General features: G+C 38.7%; 1 protein-coding gene across 1 annotated transcript in view; it reads left to right on the top strand.

Moving 5' to 3' along the window:
- Positions 1-4,298: 4,298 nt before the first annotated feature.
- FNDC3B (fibronectin type III domain containing 3B) overlaps positions 4,299-22,012 on the top strand; it is a 148,678-nt gene continuing 130,964 nt past the window's right edge. Inside the window, exon 1 of the mRNA XM_053460580.1 lies at positions 4,299-4,443. The gene's annotated coding sequence lies outside the window, so the exon portion shown is untranslated. The remainder of the gene's footprint in view (positions 4,444-22,012) is intronic.

Here is a 22,012-nt window from a genome sequence, read left to right as displayed (position 1 = left end):
GCATCTAAAATCAACCTGCCGTAGACTTTTCATTTTTATAATAGAATAGGAAATTAAATGCGAAATGTTTCAGTGAGATTTGTCCATGATGTTCTTGGTAACATTGTTTTCCAAATGATCTGCAATGCTCTGCAACTGTAATCAGGCGCCACAGATAATTTGACCATTATAAGGACAAATATAGCAAAAGGGAAAATATCTAATCTAATAATAAACATAATCTATATCTATCTCTAACTGCCTACGAAAATTCTTCTGTTTCATTCCACGTCAATTTATTATTTTTTTCTAAATTAACAGATTGGCAAATTGAAATGGTAAATGTAGCAAAAGTGTGGAATCCCCATTTTTTCTTAGAACTTAGATGACTCATTAAGCTTAAACTTAAGTCAGGTGATGACAATTCCAGAGCTAAAAAAACCCTCCGACTCTTGGAACTCTCAACAATCATGGGCTCCTCTAAGCAGCTGACGGGGGGGATCAGAAAATAAACCTAATTGACTCTTACAAAGCAGGACAAGGCTATAAAAAGATATCTAAACACTCCATGCTTTCCATGCTTTGCCACTGTCCGAAAGAAAAAGAATTTATAGTTAAGGGGAATTGTTGTAGAGAAGACAGCATTGACCTTGCTCTATTTTCCATGCAAGGTGGTGATATACAAATACATAAGCATGCACCATCTATAAGAATAGGTTAACTAAGACCACAAAATGCTGATTCACCAGAAAAAAGCACATTTGGCTCTTTCAAGTTTAAAAATTCGAAACAAGTGTTCATTATGTCTCAAGTGTTGACTTTGCTCCGTAAGACATTGTAGGCATCAAAGGTTGGCAAAAGCGTACAGCTGTATCATCGAGAGGTTGCCAAATGGTGAAATCAGTTTCTGTATATGCGGTAGAGTTTTAACTTAGAAGAATGTCGGCTTCATGATGTCCAGTCTTGGACATCTTCTACAGAGCCAAAGTGAAGGTGCCTCTTTTGTGGCCACCCATAGGTTTCTAAACCATACCAAGCTGCTTCAGCGTTTTGAAATATTAGGCTCTGTAGTGGATCAAATCATCTGAATTTAGACACTAAAAGTAACTGATTTACTATTTTATTTTACTGTTTAACAAAGTCACGGATTCATTTGTTATCAATGATTCCAGATCGCCAGGTTAGCTTTGTTTCTAAACATGACTTTAAAGTTCCATTAGACCTTTTGCATTTAAATTGTCCCTATTTAAATGTCTAGATAGCAAAGCACTATTTCATACATGTCCAGTTGTATAAACCTGTCTAGACTTATTAATTATACTCGCCTAAATTCTATATCTCTTTTATTATGCTTTAAGAGGGGTACGTCATTCAGAATGCTATGGGAGCCAGTCTGAAGATAAATGTTGTTTGCCATTTTTAATATCTGGTGATAAATTATCCATCGGGGTCTAAATTCGCAGGACAAATGCAGTTCTTCCTGGCTTTTAAACACATCCCTGGCCCTGACACATCTGGTACAAGTTTTAATTTGGACATGCCACATACCACCACATTCCAACTTTCCTAATACCGTAGATGGATTTTGTTTCCATGATGTCATTGCTGTTTTTTGTACAAACCAACCAATGTTAAGACAAATGTGCATTATACATTGCTTTCTCATTTATTTTGCAAAGTGCATTGGAAGCCCATGGGCCACATGCAACCCTCATTGGATTTCTTAATGTGTCCAACCAGCTGAAAAAGTTAGTAGGTGTTATATTATACCCAGCACTCAACTGCGCCAAGAACCGGTGCTTCCTGGTTATGAATTTCCCCCGGAACCCAGCAATTATTATTTTTGACATTTACATATTTTGGATTATTTTGCAGTTCTATCTTTCTTCATCTACGGCAATAAATCTAATCTGTTTTTTGGTCCCATAAGCTGATGTGATTAGTAGCTGTAAACATAGCTCCTATATATCCGGTGGTCCTTTCAATGTTTGTAAATTTGAATATCCCATTAAATATCCCGTTGAAAATTGCAGGAGTTTTTTTGTATCCTTTAAAAATAGTTTCACATTTTGTCCTGAAAAAGTTTCATTTTAGTTGTAATTATTTGCTCAAATTTTGTTTTGAAGTTTCATGTCACCTGTGTGTCAACAAATCCGAGTGAAATATTAATTCATGTTATTTTCTATTACAAAAATTACCAATTATTTACTTTTCTAGATCAGCTCTATTCTCATTTCAACGAGAAACATATCCAAAATGTCAAATCTTTTGGTTAGACATAAACTTCATTGTTTCAGCTAAACCTTTCCATTCAGTCTCCACGGCAAGTATGTAAGAAGCGGCTCCTTCTCTGCATTCATAAGGAACCTGACTGATTGTCTTCTTTGACCAGAATGTATACCATTATGCTAATTACTCTTCAAATTCCTTTGTGAACCTGATCAAAACAAGGGGCTCTGAAATTACCGCTTTGCCCCTTTTTAACTTTCAAGATGAAAGTCTTTCCCATCTGTATTATCCCATGTGAGGTATTCAGCAATTTGAGAAGGGATTCCATCTTCTTCATTGTTATCCTGTACACCTGTATATTCCACCCAGAATTATTTTTTTTTAGGTTTCTCAGGTTGTTTTTTTTAGATTACCTATGAGTGAGTCCACCTTATCCTTATCATCATAATTAACCATACAATCTTCATGCTTCTGAAATGCATCCATGTGTGTGTGTGTGTGTGATCTGCATGTACTGTATTGCCAATACTGATGAATTGGGAGCCTACTGCAAATTTACAGCATCTATATGCAACAACAGTTCCTACTGACTAGATGCCCCCTGAGTAGATTGCAGGATAGTCCTTATACTTATCACCAATGACTCCAATGCAATGTAAACATTTCTTTCATGTTTCACAAGAGTCTGATTTTTATAAACATAGCCTAGTCCTAGAACTTTGCTAGTCATAGAGCAAGTGTTAGTGTTAGGTCACTGGAAAGTTATTTGGAAGACCCACCTTCGTTCCTTTGCCCCCTTGGTTCTTTATAGGTAGATACCTGGGCAGCAGTCTTTCAAACACCAGACGAGCATTAGTGTCACGACACGATTGCAGGTTACGCATAAACCAGATGTTTATTATGGGAAGTAGTTCCAATATAATGTTACATTAACAGCTTTTGTCTGGAAATCAGTCACTGCACAGTGGAAAAAAGAACAAAAAATACACTAAAAAGAGGCTCTGACCACATAGCAAACGGACTGCCTCAGGCAGAGTATAATAATGGCCTATTGTGTTGCTGTTGGACGTGGTGGAAGCGTAGAGAGGTGCAGCACAAGTTCAGATTGTGTTACCGGGCATGAACTTGGTCTACACAACCTGTTTCTTGGGGTAGGCAAAGTGTCTGTATATGGACACCAGTATCCACGCCAAGGTGAAGGTCCACAAAACATCATTAAATTGTTCACCACAGACCCCAGTAAATGTCCACCATGAGAAATGTTGGCGTGCACTCCTTCCTACTTCCATTATTGCCATGTACCAGCTTTGCATTTCATAGACGGGTATTTTGGAATTTTAAAAAGTAATTAAATTGCATTAAATAAGAATGCCGAAGTATTTAGGGATTCCCTCGCACAAATATTATGTTCCACAGCATTTTGTATTGTAGGCAAGTATTTTTTTATTACAGTATTGTACTGGACTATATTTTAGTCAATGCCCTACTTGCTACTGTCGGCTTGATCATTTAACCCTTTAACAAGAACATTGACCTTTACAGTGTTATCAATATAAAGAAATAATGAAAATTATCTGACGTTAAAAATGCTCTAATATGCAAAAAAAAAAAAAAAAAAGCGAGACGTTGACTTAAACCTAAGCAGAAACCTCAAGCACCGAGACCCCCTAGATTTGAACAAGGCCCTTGTCACCTTCTGTTTCTGTAAGTCCTAAGTGGTATGTGACGCACTTCATGTTATGTCGTGTTTACCCATTGTACAGCGCAGCGGAATATGATGGCGCTATATAAGTCAACGTAGTAATATGTTTTGGAACTGATGGAGCGGGGAGAATGTTCTTGGTTTGTTGTGTGATGAGGCAGACCATTAAGCCATTAAGCAGTGAAGTTCCAGCCGCTCACCTTTATAAGCATCCCCCGGAGATCCTGTCCCGTAGGGAGGAGGAGGGGGGGGGAGAAGACTGGCTCGCAGTGCCCGTTTTGCGGGAGGGAGGGCTGGCGGGTAAGGCGGGGAGGGACCTCGTCTGCTCGTCTTCCTCCGCTCCCAGTAAACCAATCGAGCACCGGAGGTGTGGGCTGCCTTTGGAGGCTGGGCGCTGGTGCCTTGAGCAGGCAGAGATTGGGAGGCCCCTTTCCATTGCCTCTCATTGGGTTCATGCTGGCAGGGATTTACTGGAGTAGCTGTGCACGTCGAGCGACCCGCTGTCCAAACCCCCCATTTCAACGATAATTAAGGTAAAAAAAAACAAACCCCCACATATCCTTAAGGAAGCTTTTCGTTAACGGAATCTGCCCGTGTCCTCCGCCGGCTGCCGTTATATAGATCTGTAGATGTACGCGCTTTGATGAGCATGAGAAATCACGGTAGGCATCGGGACTGGTGAAAAGTTCGGATGCGTTTAGATGAAGAATGCCAGATGTGATCGCTCTGCAGCATGGCAGGCAGTGGCAGGCAGTGGCAGGCATCCAGGGGGATCGCTGCCTGTTGGGGCAGAGCAGCGGGGTCTGGAGCCAGATGAGGAAGGAAAGTTTATCAGCACAGGGTGAATCCCTGTAACGACCCCCGTTTAAAGGGCATTTCCCCCAAAAAAGTCAGCGCACAATTGCATCAAGCAGTCCACTTTCACTTTCCTCTCTGCGTTCCTTTCGTGACTCCAAGCGTTCTGTTCTTCTTCCTTGCAGTCTATGAGCTCTATACATTGTTGCAGAATTAAAGGATGTTTTGCCCCATAACATTTTATTTATATTTTTTCATTTTTAATCTTAGTCATCCTTGTGTTTAACCCCTAGTGATCTGAATTTCTGTAGCCTCTTGAACTGTACAGTTGGGAAGCATTCTTAAGAGTTCTTTTTAGTAATGCTTTGAGTATATATGATACATGTATGTATATTTTATGTAGATCTGTATTTATTAAGTGTTACAGTTTACAGTATAACATAGAAGAGGTGCAGTAAATGCTGGTAGTCTACAGACCTTTTGATTGGGGTACAATAGGTATGAATACATTAGGAGAGGAGATCCTTGCCCTGTGGAGCTTACGCTCTAAGTAAGCTTAGAGCGTAAGCTCCAGGCTGCCATGCGCGTGATGAACCTGTATGTGGGGAGCAGGGTGACATTATCAAACTGTCAGATTGTGAGCGTCCTCCATCATATCCTAGCATTCCAGGAAGGCTCTCGCCTGCCTCAATCCGTGACTCTTACTGCAGTTTCTGCCACTTTTCCATTTGGGTGAGGTTCACTTATTGTGTAAAACCTGCCAATTCTAGCTGTGCTATGCACACATACACCGAGCTGGGGGAGTTTGCTGCAATTTAGTGCAACTTCTCCGATCCGACTTAATGCAACAGGCACTGCCACTTTGCTGAGGCTTATTTAACCATTTCAGCACTGCAGGGGTAAACGCAAGCAGCACCAAAGCTCTATGGCAGCCTCCCTGTACTCCAGTGGTTATGCTAGATGTCCAAACTACAGACTAGAAAAAGTGGGTTGACAAAAATGATTAATATATCCCTACCTTAATAATAGATGGCCATTTATTTGCACTTCAGAGGTAGCACTCGGGGCCGGTCCTTGCACCCCAGGCAAGAATACTCTTGATAGAATTCTGCTTTTACACAAAGAATTCTGGTGTCATAGGAAGAAGAGGCTTAAGGTTAGAAAAGAAGGGCACAGAGATTTCGGTGCCAATAGGGCAGTCCACCTCTAGTAAAGCAGCGCAGGTACAGCCAGCACTTCAGATCTGTCTATCGAGGAATCTCCATGATTCAGGTGCCCCAGGCAGCTGCCCCAAATGCCTAGTGGTAAGACCGGCCCTGATAGCACCCACTTTATGTGTATTTTAAGGATGCTGAACCCACAGCTGGTGGCAGTTGGGTCCATTATTTATATACGGTAATAAAAAAGAGTTATTGTTTATCTTCACACCACAGTAATGCTAGAGACATCATACAATCCTGTATTTTTTTATAGAGTAAATGTTGGTTGAACTTGGTTGTAAAATATGTGTAAGGTTGTAGGTAGCGTAGATGACATTTCTCGCCTTTTTTTCCTGTCAATAGTTACAATTAACCTCTTTGAAGACTTGTGGGAAAATAAACAGAAGAGTTTGCCTTGTGAGGGAGGGCTAGAAATGTGTGCCCTGAGGCAGGCTTAGGGAAGAGACTACAGATGAAGGAACGTTCTTGTGTAGCACGTACTGTCTGCCACAGAATTTCGCCAGATGTCACTCAGGTGAAGCCACAATCCCCCCGCCTGGAGAAAAACCCAAAGAATCTGAAGCCACTTGCTATCTGAAAGACAGTACTGATATCTGGATCCAGGGGGCTCATTGGAGAAGTTGAGGCATAGCTCTGTCATTACATTCTTATTACAGAAAATGCTGAGAACTTAAACTTTGTAGTTTTCAACCAAACTAAAAAAACCCAAAACTTTATTTTTTAGATAACGCCTTATTTTCGTTAGTTACACAGACAGTTGTTGGTATAATACAAGTGGATTTTCAGTAAATCCTATATGGATGGAGATACCTGTGCTTTCTCCATGGTCGTCACTTTACTGCATTTAACAAAATGATATATACCTGCTGGTTGAATGTTAGAATGCGCATACTATTCACTATGAGATTGTGTTTATTGCATACAATATTTATGCATACTTTACATTAAAAATTAAATAAATGAAGATTAAATTTTTTTTTTTACAAGTTAAATGTAATAATCGACCTGGTTAACCATGTTTAACATTCGGGTATTTTAAAATTTTTGGGGTATGATGTGAGAACTACAATCTTATAAGAAACATTATTTTTTGAAATATATAATCTTGCAAATTTGCATTTTAATCAAGATTTGGTGAAGACGCTCCTTGTCTAAAACATCTGATCAACCAATGCACCCAATATTTATGGATTACTATAGGTTGTTTCTGGTTAATTTTATTAAAACCAGGTAAACGTATGGTGTAGTCTACCTCCAGATATAGAATTTAAGTAAGAAGAGCTTTTCTAAAGCTGTGGAAATAAGTATAGAGATGCAGTATGCCATCTACAGGATGGAATGTCCCTTTGGATGGAACCTGAGCATGCCACCTTTGATGTCTTTGTCAAACAGCCACACTTTATTTTAAATTATGTAGTGATTATAATGTAGCTGCAGGGAATATATATTTTTATGTGGGCACATTCTCAATACAATAAGAACATAGTGTATATAATATATATATATATATATATACTATATAAAAGACAATGTGATATTTGTACTCCCATGAAAAACAGATACAATCATATCTCATTAGCCATAAGACAAATTTCCATCACAGCGAATTAATATAAAATTATCGTTAAACAGTAATAAACTTAACAGATAAAATCATTATTTATTAATTCATATGTATCTAAAGTGTTTAGGTAGTATTTTCTGACAAGTATTCAACTTTCATCAACTGTCATTTTTATATAAAAGGCTTTTTCTAACCCCAGAGCAACCGGGAAGGTTTATCTTATTCAGTATGACTATAATTTACCATTTTCAAATGTCTTTTTTTATGTTACTGTGCTGACCGTAAATTTATTTTATTGACATCTGCAAAAATGGCCCATTCCTAAAATTTGATTTGAAGATAGGTAGCTGTGCACCGAACCCGTAACCCCACATTGAAGGTGTTTAAGATGTCACAGGATGTCTCATTCCCTGTCTCTATCTCTATCGATGCAAGAATGCTGTTGCAGAAATATTCTGGAACTGTATGTGAAGCTTTCAAGCACTGGGCTAGTGTGAAGGTGGAGGAGAGCTGGTCAAGTGCCTTTTATTCATGTTGGAATTTTCCTATTCACAGATGCAGACGTTTTGCCTGTGGTCCCATTCCTATTTGCATGTTATCGGCGTTGTTTCTATGTAACTGAAGTGCTTATTTAACCTTTTTGTGGCATTTCATTAGAACCGTGTTTGAGATCTAGTTCTCTAGAAAGTATAATGGGAAAATCCTTGTTTGTCCCAAGATATGGAGCATTGCTACCAGCTCCACATTTATAATGTGATGAAGTAAAATCTAAAAGGTCATCAACAAATGGGACATGCATGTTAAAAGTGGAAAGCCTGGAAAGACAGTCTAGTATTAGGACCCAAATCCCACTGCTCCTCTTATCTAGTACTCCTCTATTCAGGTAGCTCAGAATACATAGTGGGTATAAGTACGGCACAGTGGTCTACAGCCCCAAGTGTTACAATAATGTGTATGTGCACAACAGAATATGTTTATAGCTTAAAATGCATGGAGATTCTTCTAAACACCTTATTTAATACATGCATAGCCATAGGTAAGTTAAAAAGTCACATTAAAAGTCTTGTTAAGGTCCCATCCCCTAAATTAAAAGTGTCCCTCTTTGCGACTGGTAATGTTGAATGGTTTGAGTTTGTCTTCTACAGTGATGTGTATATAAAGATAAATACAAAGCTTTGAGTACAACCTCCGTCATTCGCTTGCTATATTTGGCCCTTACTAATGATATGTCATGTCTAAACATAAGGACAACCAGTGACATCACTGGAAATATGCCCCCTTCATTACTAAAACCCCCATGTATGGGTAGATAAGTCAATGATATGTTTTTTCATTGACTAAGAGGATCTAAGTGTATCTGCATTACGTGTATATCGGTAATAAGCAAACTGTTAACAACCCTACATTCTGTGAGAACCAGCACTTAGTGAGTTAATTAAAAATTAACCTGTTTTCTATCCCCCTTTTTTCTAGCCATGATATATCCACCAGTGCCCTACTTTCGTCAAGTCTAAAACCAACCATCCACTTCTTTTTTCTTGCCACAGACCATCCACTAATGTCCCTTTAGCCACAAACTACCATGCCACCTTTTAATGCACAAATTATCCACCCACAATGATTTATCCATCAACCATCTATCCCACCGAATTTCCTCCCAAGACCATTCACGTTCCCTAGTCATTACACTCAACTGATTGACAAAATATTAATTAAAACAAGACTTGGACTTATTGGAATTCAACAATTAGCAGATGTTTGGAAAGGGTGCAATATGTCACCTACAAATATGAATTCTGTATTTTCATGGCACAGCACATATCCTACAGCGTTTCGTACTCCTGTCATCACATACATGCTGGCATTTTTTGACTGGCTGTGCCTTTCTTTTAAATACCATATGCACATATCTACATGCTATGGGACTAATGTTTTTTTGGCTTCCACAGTGTGCTTTGGAGCCAAGAACTCCTATGTGATTACTCTTCTCAAAAAAAACAAAACCTAAAAACAAAACATTGCTCTTTTTTTGTTTGTCCTCATATGACTGAATAAAACTAGTGTTCTGTGTATTGTCAAAATGTTTTAAGTTTCCCAGTGAGAAAAAGTATGATACACCCTGGTATTTTTATTATGTCTCTTTTGTAGAATCCACTGCATTTTATATAAAATAATTATTATTGTTGACACAGTTTAGTCAAGGGCTTGTATTGCATGAGGTGCCAAGGTGCCCAACCCTATTAGATGTATAAAGGGGAATTTGGTGAGCCTCACTGTGAGCTTGGCTTATACTTGTGTGAAAGCATCATGTAAATTCTGTAGAATCATGTTAACTTTCCCTCAAACTTCATAGACCCAGGTTTCCCATGAGTTATTCCAAGTCGTTCTTGCTGGTTTATGCATTGGTGAAAGTATGATCCCGTGCCAAAGGACCCTACTGATATAGGACCTTAGGTTGGCTGATGTTAGTCTGAAGACAGGGTGAGTATGTTTTGGGTTTTCACCCCAGAATTCTCTCATCTAAGACCAGTTTGGCTTTGTGAATGACCTTTCATGGTTTTATATAGTGTAGGACTGAGGAACCCCAGTTCTTGAGGACTGCAGATGGGCCAGGATTTCTGTCAATGTTGCCTGAAGACAAGCAGTTTAGTAAAGTTTATTTTAGGTATTTTTGCACAAGCTGGGATATCCAAAACCTCTGGCCTGTTTGTAGCCACCAGGAACTGGAGTTGTGCAGTTTCATAAGTAGCTGCTGATTTATAAGTTATAGTATGAAACTGTCAATGATTGCCATATTGGCTTGGGTAGATGCAGTTTGGTGATTGTGATGTTGGATATCCTTGATGCCTTCAAGTAGAATAAGATGTGAGATCTCAGACAAAGTGTGATCTCAGACACAGGATTAACAGCCAGAGAATTTTTTATTCAAAGTCTTTTGGTCAACACATATGTTTTCTTGTCTATGATTAACTATGCATGTGTAATAAATGTCTAAGCATCATATATTAGATATAATATGCCATTAATATAATGTTGAATTTATAGTGCCTTGCTGTTTAATCATATCATATAATTATTATTACCCACTAATTCAGGAAAGTTTATTTTGTTGGGAAAGTGACTAAAAAGAAGCAATACATTGTAACTGTTGATTTAAGACCTGCTCATTATCCTTCTGGGGAGAAGCTAAGAAGAAATTGATGATTATGCTGCGTATTTTATAAATCGTAATGTCCCATATACCTATAATTTAAAAGGGGTCCAGATGTAAGCACAAAACTGGCTATAAAGTGTATCACCTATTTGCTTTTACACTAGATCATCTTGGAGATATTTACTTTTTTATTTTTGATGGTTATCTTGAGAAATAGATGGTATATTGTTCTAATTAGTTTCTTTTACGTCTAGAAGATTAGTTTCAAGACATTGGGGAAAAAACAAGGAAGTTAAGTGCTTACAGAAAAACAAGCTTAACAAGTTTTTGGGCTTTAAATATATCAAATCTCTCATACAATAAAAATTGTAATGGGAGGAGATTTTTGAATTAATAAACCATAATAGGACATTCTAGTGCCTGGGGATTCTATTTCCTTTGACTCATTGACTGAGCTGCATCCTTTATTATATTTAAGGAACACAAGGACATGGTAGGTGGTACATGGTGTTTTATATAATAACACATTCATTATGTACAGCTGCATTACAGAAGGCACAGGGACATGTTCAGTATGAGGAAAAGATGGAAATTCTTTATAAGACTTACAGTACAAGATTATGAATGTTGCATTTGTACCTTCCTGTTTAGCAAGTTATGAATGAAGCGTTCCCTTAGGACAATATATTGGTCCTAAAAGTTATTTTATTATGTTGGAGCTGCATCAGAAAGTCTGAAGTTCAGTAATGAACAATGTTGACGTTGTGCATTGAATATACACTCCAAGAAAATCAGTATTTTAGATGTTGCTTGCTATTTTTTAAAAAAATAGTACGTTCAATGTATGTTGGGCACTTTTTGTTCATGCTGTTTAAAAGCATACAAGATATTTGCAAGTGGACTAATAAATGCATTATTGGAGTTGTAGTTCCACATCAGTTCCCTGTCGGCTGTCTGCTAACTAAAATATTCTGTAGTCTGTATTCTGCAAAAAAAACCCTTTGCAAAAAAACCCAACATTTTAATATTTTCAAGTTGTACACTTAGTTTTTTACTAATTCCTAAGAAGTTTTACATTATATAATCATAAATATGATTTTTTGTTATGTGCACAGTTTTGGTAAGCGTTTAGTTCACTAAAGAGTGAGTTAGTTATAATAAGTTGAAACACAGCACCTGGAAGCATTAGCTATACATCATGACAATAGTGTGGTTGGGCTTTGTTGTAGGCCTGGACCAAGGCAGTCGTCATATCTGCTAAGTGTCGGTTACCACGGAGATATTTGATCTTTCTTACTGGCCCACTGAACAGAAAGGTAGCAGATAGCCTGATTGCCCTATAGAGTTATTTGCTTGCCTGTTTTGACCCGTTTCTTGGACTTGCCGCCACATGCCTAGTCAGCCTAGGCCAGTATACACCACTGTAATGTGGCAATGGCAAGTCCTGCAAAAGAAGTCACCAGGGTTTGATCTTCATAAAGCACTGTAAATGCCAGAAGATTCAATCATTTCACTCTCCTAAAACTCTTTATTCGAAGTACAAAGTCTGAAGACACAAAAAACTACTATCCTGCCTCAAAATGTTGGTATTTGTATCTATTATCTCCATTCCCAAGAATGGCTAAAGTAGGGCTTTTGTTTCCCCTGCAGTAACCCTGATAGGATGAGCAGAAATGGTTATTAAAGTAACTGCTTTGGAAGGAATGATCCCTGTATCAGTAAGGAATGTAAGCACATATTTCAGCTTGTTATTCAATGCAACACCTGCCAATCCATTCATTTTAAACACTGCTGTCTGTTACAAAAGCACAGGAATTGAAGAGTATTCCCCTCTCATACTTTAAACAATAATCCATCCTTACAGTTCTCATAATATTGTTGTATATGCGTAAAGTCATTGGCTTTGGAATGTATATTTTGGAATTTCGATTAAAAAAAGAAGTCACGCATACGCCAACGTCTGGTTGTCTGAGCGTCCTGGGAACCGTATCTCACAGCAGCTGGAGTGCCAGTCCCCTAAAGCAATCATGATATTAATCTCCTTGTAGCAGTGTTAACCATTGTGTACAGATAGCACATTGTAAACTTAATAACTTCCCCGAAGGATCAGAGCAGCAACCGAGTCTGTTAATTGGCTTTAATATGTTACACAGGAAGTGCCCTAGTGTGTGCAAACTATGTGGTGGCCGGGCTGATGAGAGCTCATGGACTGAGCCAGTTGAGTTACCTTTAAACAGTCCCTGTAAAAACTTTATGTGACTTGTACACTGCGTAACTTTTTATTTGATTTGGTTAACATGAGGCTAAAATATGTTTGTGTGTTTTTTTAATATTCAGTATCCCCCTTAGCATATGGAATTATTTCAGGTTATCATTCCATTAATAGTGGTCTTTAGTGCAGGTTGGTTTAATAAAACCATTTAGTAAACCCATTAAAAGGATTGAAACAAACTTTGGTTTCTTCAGAAAAGCAGCAGGATTCCATGGAAGGGAGATAAAGGATACGGTTAGGATGACATACTTGTGTTGAGAGATGCTTGACGTAGAAGAGGCCATGGGGAGAGCAGATGACATGGACAATACTATGCCTCGAAGGTCTGTAATAGCTGACTTAAATTAAGGATTATTTTTAGAAATTTAGTAAAACAATATGTGGATATGTCTGGAATATAGGTAGTCATTTATGGATATCTTGATAAAGAACCCTTTTGATACATAGCATCTGTAAAGTGACATTTGTTCTATGTTCAGAAATCTGACTCCGCTTCCATGTTGTCACTAAAGCAGTAGAAAACTTTTTTCTCCTCTACAAAGTTTCCTGCAACCCACAATCAAATGAGACCAATGAACTACTACTTGACCAATGAACTACTACTCAGCTACTTGATTCATTAGGTAATCATTTATTGATTTTTTTAAGGCCATCACATTCTGCAGTGCTCTACAATGGGTTAACAGCACACAACCAGTGATCCATTACAGAAACAAAAAGGTAAGGGTTAGTACGCAAGAGCGCAAAGGTTTGCAATGGACCAGCCACAAGTCTATCTTGGTATAAACACTGATTAAATAAATAATATTACTGGACATAAATTCATACTAACAGTAAGAGTGAGGTTAGTAAAAGTAAGGCAGAGGCAGGTGTATATGTATAGTGTGTCTAAAATAGTATGTGGATAAGCCAGCCTTCATGCCACCAGATTTCATCATGTGCTTACATGACTTATCTATAGGGGCTAGTCAAAGAATGTGATTCTGCCTTGTGTTCTCTGGGCCTCTGAAACCTTGTCCTACATAGAAAGCCATATGGACAGCAGATGACATAGACAATGCTATTCACAATACATCTGGAAGATATACTCTTTCCTTTTTTCTCTTCCAGTGTTTTACTGTTTTCAGCCCTATCCATATATTAACATAGGATTTCTTCAGAATTGGGGCATATAAATGGTATATGTTTCTTCTGTAAAGCTTAGAGTGGGTGGTAGTTGTCTACAGTGTATGATAACTCTGTGGTCAGATATAACAAGGTAAGTATTTTAACTGGGTTGATGTGGATAATTGACTTATTGAATTTTGCTTGTCATCTCAGTGGGGTTTACCCAATAAACAGCATGCTGTAGGTAAGGTACAGTGAAATGAAAAATGATATCTCAGTATTAACTATGCATTAGGAGGAGGCATTGTCAGTGGTTTTCTCCTGCAAGAGAGATCAAATTAAGGCATAAGGCGCAGTCAGTGTCAGGGCCGGCCCAAGACTTAATGCCGCCTGGGGCGAAGTTTAAAATGCCGCGGCATTTTAAACTTCGCCCACGCCATTATCTACCCCCCCCGGTACTTACCTTTAAACAGTCCTGCGGCGAGTCTTCCTGCTCTGCCACGGTGCCGGCTTGTAATGCTGAGCGCCGGAAATTTGAAGTCACTTCCGGCGCTCAGCATTACAAGCCGGCACCGAGACCGAACAGGGAGACTCGCCGCAGAGGAGAGAGAGAGGGGCGCCGAGCGGGTAAGCGAAAACCACTCGGCGCCCCTCTCTCTCTCCTCCTCTTCAAAAAAAAAAAGCGCTTGGGGCAAAGTGCCGCCCCTTCAAAAGTGCCGCTTGGGGCAATTGCCCCAGTCGGCTCCATCGTAGGGCCGGCCCTGGTCAGTGTGCCGGAATAGTCTTCTTCGTCTTACATCTCACCTACAACCACTACAACCTACAACCACATTTACTTAGTAAATACACTCCAATATGTTGAGTTTGAATAACAAACTTTTAGCAATCCAAAGCCAGATAGGAGTAAGTCAGAAAGTTATGGAATATAAAGGATAAAAGGTTGGGAAAATTGGGAAAACTCCTGACTCTAGAAAGTGTAATGCAACTTTAATTCAAAAAACTATTTTAATAAAAATTAGTATGCATCATCCCATGTGATATGGGGCTGTGGGAATGTAGAAACTACTTTGATAAAAACAGGGATTCAGACAAGTATATTATTCTGTTTTTTTTTTAAAGAGAATCAAATGGAGACATTTCTCCAACTTCAATGGTTGCTGACGTTTTGAGGGTCCATTTTCTGGACAACATGGAAAACTTTTTTGAAAGCTATTTTGAAAGTCTGCTTTTAGGTATAATCTTTTCTTAAACACACCTTGAAAAAATGGTTGTCTAAATGTAAATTCACCATTATATTACTCTTATCAAAACAAGACGGAACAAATGGATCTTAAGTGACTTTGAAGCAGATTCTCCCGTTGATAAATGATAACCTGGATCATATTTCCAGGCAATCAGCATTACAGATCTGAGTGAATCTGCACATTAAAGTCTGACCAATGATTTCCACCTTATCCACAGTTCTGCTGGGCAGGTTTTCACTCACAGCAGATTTTATTCACATCATATTTTGCTAGTTATTTGGACCTTTTGACCTTGATGGTAAGGCTCGCTTATCAAAGTAGTCAACTGGGATGTTGCAAAATATTTCTCATTAAGCTGAAAATATATACAGAAAAAGAAATGATACTGGTTTTGTACCATTCTGTGACCTATTCAGTCTTACCAATGAAGAGTAAACAGTACTTTAATGTGCATTTTGGCTGGAAAATATCAACACACCTAGTAGAAGTGTCAAGTCCACAACTGCAGAGAACCACCACGTCTTATTTCCGCACCACTTTTGGCTGGCAGTGCCAATATTAAACTTAATGGGAGATCTTTCTGGCATGGAATTGGGCTTGCTGGCCGTGATTATAGTGCACAAGGGTGCTGGCAAGCAGTAGTTGTATTTGGCCAGATGCATCTCCGGCAAGCCCAAGAGTTGAGGGCAGTGAAAGATGACAAATTCGTGGAGAGGTGGGGGTTCTGATGACTCCCTACATGTATTTGCCAGGGGCCAAAAACTTTAAATTAATGGAACACTCAGCTACAATATGCATTAAAGTTTATATGGTGGCTGGAGTGTCCCTTTACGCCAACCGGGCCTGCATTTTTTTCTTAATTGCTGTAAATACTTCAACTTCATCTGAACTCTTGTATTTCCCCCTATTTATGGTCCTCTTTCCTGTATTCCTAGAATGAATTTATTGTATGTAACTCAGTTTGACATTAGAGAAGCCTGCTATGCATTTGCTTTGCAGACCCGTGAAATTTTCTCCACGGTGATAGGAGTTAAAATCCATAGTAATGTCTGGCTTTCTTAAGCGTGTGTTTAGAACATCTGGCCTTGGCTACAATTAAACATAGCAACAAAGGCAACTCCTTCTCTACAAATAGCATGCAATGGAGCCAGGAAATGTAACAATCCCAGGATAAGATTAGAAGGAATATCAAAAAGAAAACGTTGCTACGTAGGTTTTTTTTTTTGTAATTAACAAAAGGAATTCAGTAGTTTCTATGTGAAATCTAAAATGCAAACATAGCTGGGGTGATATAAAGAAAAAATGTCCGCTCCGTGCACACAGTAATTAAAAAATAAACTTTGATTAGACAAATAGGCTTAAGTAATATGCATTCCCGCAGCCAAAATGTATTTTCCCTAAAGTAAAGCCTTCTAGGTTTAATACCATCAGTGATTTTTTTTTTTTGGTTTATTAAAATTCGCAAATAGGGATGTTTAAAAAATATGCAGAAAACCATTCAATTATGCCAAAACCACCAATAAACCTCAACAGGCAGTTAATATTGATCAAGTAGGGGTTTCAGCTGTCGAAAAGCCAGCTTTTCTAGTTGTGTATACTTATATGCTGTGTTTGCCCACTGACAATGACATTTGACCCCAGATTACATTCTAACACATTAGGGAACTGTAAATGGATATAATGGAAAATCATTAAATGTAGTTACCAGCTGTTGCATCATGTAACCTACGTTATATCACATTTATTTATAGAGCGTCAGCAGATTTCGTAGAGCTATTACAATAGGGTTACAGGGAAAACCAACAATAACATTAAAAGTGAGATTGTAAGCTTGCGAGCAGGGCCCTCTTTAGCTAATGTATCACTTTGTCTTAGTCTGTCAATTCTAGTTTTGTCATACGTCTTGAATGTATGTATGGTAAGAAGTGCTGTGTAAATGGTTGGCTTTATATAAATAAAAGAAAATAATAATTGACTATATACAAAATTCTCAATGGCATTATTATCATTTATCGTTTTATATAGCGCTATCATATTCCGCAGCGCTGTACACCATCACCATGCATAAAGACATACTGGGACTGGAGGAGATGCGATGAGTTCCATGCTTACAATCTAGGACCAGATGCATCAAGTAGATTCTGCTATTAAGCTAAACTGATGTATCATTCAGAAAGCTTATATTGCATGGCAGAAATCTATATCATTAAGCCACTGTATCAAGATCAAAATTTAGCCACCATTTTTTCCAGGAAGGTCTATATATTTTTCATAGAAAGGACCATGGTTGGTTTAATGGTACATGCCACGTTATGGCAAATCCCAGTTATTTCATCATTTTGATTGGCTTATGCATCGATATGTATGTGGGAAACGAAAAGATCAAGTGTAGGAGTGTGCCTTACAGTTTTTTTTTTTAAAAAACACATTTTGACTATATAACAAAATATTATCTCACCATCTGGTGTTAGTCATGGCGTTGTGCCAAAATTTTGCAATTTCTTCTGAAAGTAAACTACAGATTCTAACTGCCACGTTGCTAATGAAAAGCCAGTAGGGAGCACATCATTTCTCAGGGGGTATTCTGAGAAGTATTAAAGAGGTAGCAGTAAATTCCGTTTTCCCAGAAAGAAAATACATATTTTCCCCTAATAATAAAAAAGGTATTATTCCAGTTTTGGAAAGATGTAAAATTGTCTTTTCACCACTTGAAGTGAAAGAGCTTTTCTTGATTTGCATGTAAATATTAACAACTGTAAAGCCTGTAAAGGCCATATCTGTTTTTGCAAATGAATCTGCTTGGTTAGAATTTACAGATGGAGAGCAAGTAGATCCCATACCTGGGACCTTCCCAGGGCAGCATACCCAGAGCTCTCTCTTTGGGGGTGTTCACGCACGAGGGTATGAGTGCTCAATCATGTGGTTATGGTTAGTTGTGCAATGGGCATAAACTATGGGCAGGTAGCTATTGCTAAATTTCAGATCTGGCTGAAGTCTTTCCTGGTTCTATTACTGAGGTTAACTTGCAATTGCGACTGGTCAGTGATGTGTTTTGTACAGGATTAGACCCGTTGGTTAGGCTTTGATGGCCCTCATTACCATAGAACCTTCATATTTTGAAATATTCAGGGCTTTTTTTTGCCAGTTGGATGTTTATTATTTGGGATGCGTTTGACCTTTAGGTCTGTTCCATGATTCTCAGAACTCTACCTGTCTCCAGTGTTGTTTAACCTTATAAACCTACAGACAGACATGACCTTGCATGTGATTTTAAGTATCCAAGCCACATATCCGTATGTATTCTGAAGAAGCTAATCTAACTACCTGAATTTACAGGGAGGTTCTACTTCTGCCGTCCATGTTGAAAACAATTTAGACAATGTACGCAGGTCAAGAAGTGGGGATAGAATATGAGGCATTGATACAAAAATACCCTCTCTAAATGATAAGACTAACAAGAAGAAACAAGGAACATGGGACACTAAAGAGTGCGAGGTTCTTCCCTGTACCAGACAGGGCAATCTGTATCTTGGCTGTACTATTTAATGTAGTTTTTCATTTAAAAAAGCAAAATATATTCATTATAAAACCATCTTAGGTGGATATTATGGGGCCAGCCTTCTTTATCTCTAAGTATGCCATCTCTTTTTAAGGTGTTCCTTCCTTTTTGCGTTTTTCTTAAAAACCAGATATAATATAAATTGCATATTTTTAGAACATTAAATGGAAGTACCTATATAGGAAAGAAATTACTTTTTTTAGTACTGTAAGTGAACTCAAATATGAAAAAAAACTAAATCATGGCCGCTTGTCGATCTTCGATTTTATTATCTGCAACAGTTAGGGCTGTAATGGCTTTCGGTGGTGTTACACTGTATAGTTGTTGAATATAATGCCCATGTCCTTAAGTTTAAAATGCACACAAATGCTAATTTACCCAGAAATTATATTAATTACTTTAATACTATTATAGAGCTCTTAGTAAGTCAAGCCATGGTGTTGCGACTTGTATAGTGTTATCAATAAGCATTTCATCAAAATTCTACATAAAGTTTTTTTCTTCCTCTTCCAAATGGATAATTAAAATGAGTAAATTATACATGCTTTATGTACACTAGTCCACTGAGGTGTAGAAACTCAAATTTGCAGACAAGGTGGGAGTTCTTGTTTCCATTTTACTCCCATAATGTTTGGCTACAGTGGAGATATGTGATTTCTTGAATGGCTTCTTTATAAGATTTATTTTTCTACACAAATAAAAATTTCCAACCCAATATTTTCCTTTCAACTGTGTTAACCCTCTGACATGTCAACATAGCCAGGAACCTGCTTAATGGCAATGACTTGAGAAATGGTACTTAAGAGGGTGATAAAAACATAACCTTTGGTTCTTTTATTGCTCAGATCCCCTACTGTTTCTTCATGTGGAATTAGTCAAGTGTAGAAGAACACTGGTGTCACATGAAAGTGCTAACATCAGTGTGTTAATTATGTGACCCTCTGCAATAAATCAGCAGAAAAAGAGAAGGAAAAAAAACTGTAAAACTCTACTTAACTCTAGAGTAACTAGAAATTATATTAAATCTGCCATGTTTCATTATGGTCATGTTTTTCGACTTTTGCGAAGGGTTTTCTTGGGAAAATAAAGATTTTATTAGGTTCCTGTATACGTGTGTGAAATGTGTGGATACAGATGCTCCAGTGTCATCTTTACGTATCTGAGTTATAGGATGCAATTACGGTTTATTGTGATAGTGGAATTTAAGGGGTACTGGAATTAATGAGTTTTTGACAATTTATGTCAATTGCGTGTTTACTCATCTTAAGTTGCAATGAAACTGAATTTCAACTAATTATGGAGAACAGCCAAGAATTTTAATTTTGTAATCTTTTAGTAACATACATACATAAAGCTTTTTTCATGAAAAAGTTTTTTTCTTTAAAAAAAGCACCAAATAAACATGCTGCCACTCTGTCTCCCCCCCCCGAGATATGCTGCCACTCCCCCCCGAGATATGCTGCCACTGTCCTCTCCCCCGAGATATGCTGCCACTGTCCTCCTCCCCCCCCGAGATATGCTGCCACTGTCCCCCCCGAGATATGCTGCCACTGTCCTCCTCCCCCCCGAGATACGCTGCCACTCTGCCCCCCCGACTTACCAGATCAGACTCCCAGGTGTCTTCCAGGGCCGGCGGGGGACATCTACGCAATACGCGTATAAAACTAACGGTGCCGGCACTCAGCAGATGTGCCGGCACCGGAAGTTGTATACGCGTATTGCGTAGATGTCCCCCGCCGGCCCCGCAAGACAGTCTTGGAGGCAGAGGTAAAACGCATCGTGCGGACGGTCACCGGCTGCGGCGATGCCGGTAAACAACCTCCGCTGCTGGGACATCTGCACAACGTGCCGGCAGCGGAGGCTGTTTACCCGCATCGCCGCAGCCGGTGACCGTCCGCACGATGCGCTTAGACAACCTCCCGTGCCGGCACTCCCCCCGTGGAAAGTGCTGACAGGGGAGGCTGTCTGAGCACATCCGAGAGTAGGATACGGGTCCCCTGCACCGCTGCGGGGGATCTGTATATTAACCCCGCTGCCTGCCCTGCTGCGCTGCAGTCCCGGGCGTCGGGCGCTAGACCCCGAATATAGGCCGCAAAAAAGTGCGGCCTATATTCGAGCCAATACGGTATTAGTTATTTGAATGCATTCTATCTTATCCCAGTTTACTAGCCTAACACTCTGACTCCTTATCATACTGCCTGTGGGAAACAATGGTCATCCTCACCCCAATGGACTGTGACTAATGAAAGTCTGGGGAGGAACAGACTTTATTAGCATTGCCATAAAGAATCCACCTAGGATGGTGTTTGAGTAGGAAAGTCACCCAAAATGTCATATAACGAACAACAATGACAACCTCTGGATTTGCGGATAAAGGAAATTTATTGGAACAAAAGGAAATAAACCCAAATTTTTTCAATGCTTAGCTAATACTGCACTATATTTTATACACAAGGAGAAAAATATGTTTCACAACAGATTTAGTCTTTAAGAGAATGGACAAGGTTTCCCTAGTTATAACTTAGAAAGATCTGGCACAATGATGTTAATTTGGGAAAAGAAATCGACTGACAAATTTCTTTAATGTTAGCTGGAGTATTTTACTAGCAGGACCTGTAATGTTGACTGTTCACGTTTATGAACAGAGAGCGCTGCATAATATCTTCAACATCCATACATACTGTATAACATAGCTTTTTAATAGCACTAAATGTCACTATGATGAAACCATTGCTTTGACTTGGCTTGCCGAGCTTGCCATCTTTATTTCATTAAATGAACCGGTGGAAACATTACTCAATTCATAGTAATTCTTTCTGTAATTTCAGCGTATAAAAATGTTCACGTGCAGTGTAGTGGTCAGACCTTAAAGTACAAGAAGTATTAAATTTATACAAGAATCCAGACATTAATATTTTTGGAATGTATTCAACAAAATGTCGACGTCTCGTTCCCACAGGTTGTGTCAGAAAGCTCGATTTAGTTATGAAGTCATGCCTGGAGCTGGATGTCTGCTGCCTTTGTTGGGAGGCAGTAACATGATTTAAATGTGGGATGTGCAGAGAATTGTACACCTACTAGGTACTCAGATGGTTCATCATAGACAAATGCAGGGAGGCTATTTACTAATAGTTTAAGGGACTACATTATTTTAACCATTAACACATTTGTTCCAGCATTGCTTAAA

Source organism: Spea bombifrons, chromosome 3, assembly GCF_027358695.1.
Source record: "Spea bombifrons isolate aSpeBom1 chromosome 3, aSpeBom1.2.pri, whole genome shotgun sequence".
Classification (NCBI taxonomy): Eukaryota; Metazoa; Chordata; class Amphibia; order Anura; family Pelobatidae; genus Spea; species Spea bombifrons.
The sequence above is the reverse complement of the archived record's forward strand: the minus strand, read 5'-3'. Positions and strand labels throughout refer to the sequence as shown.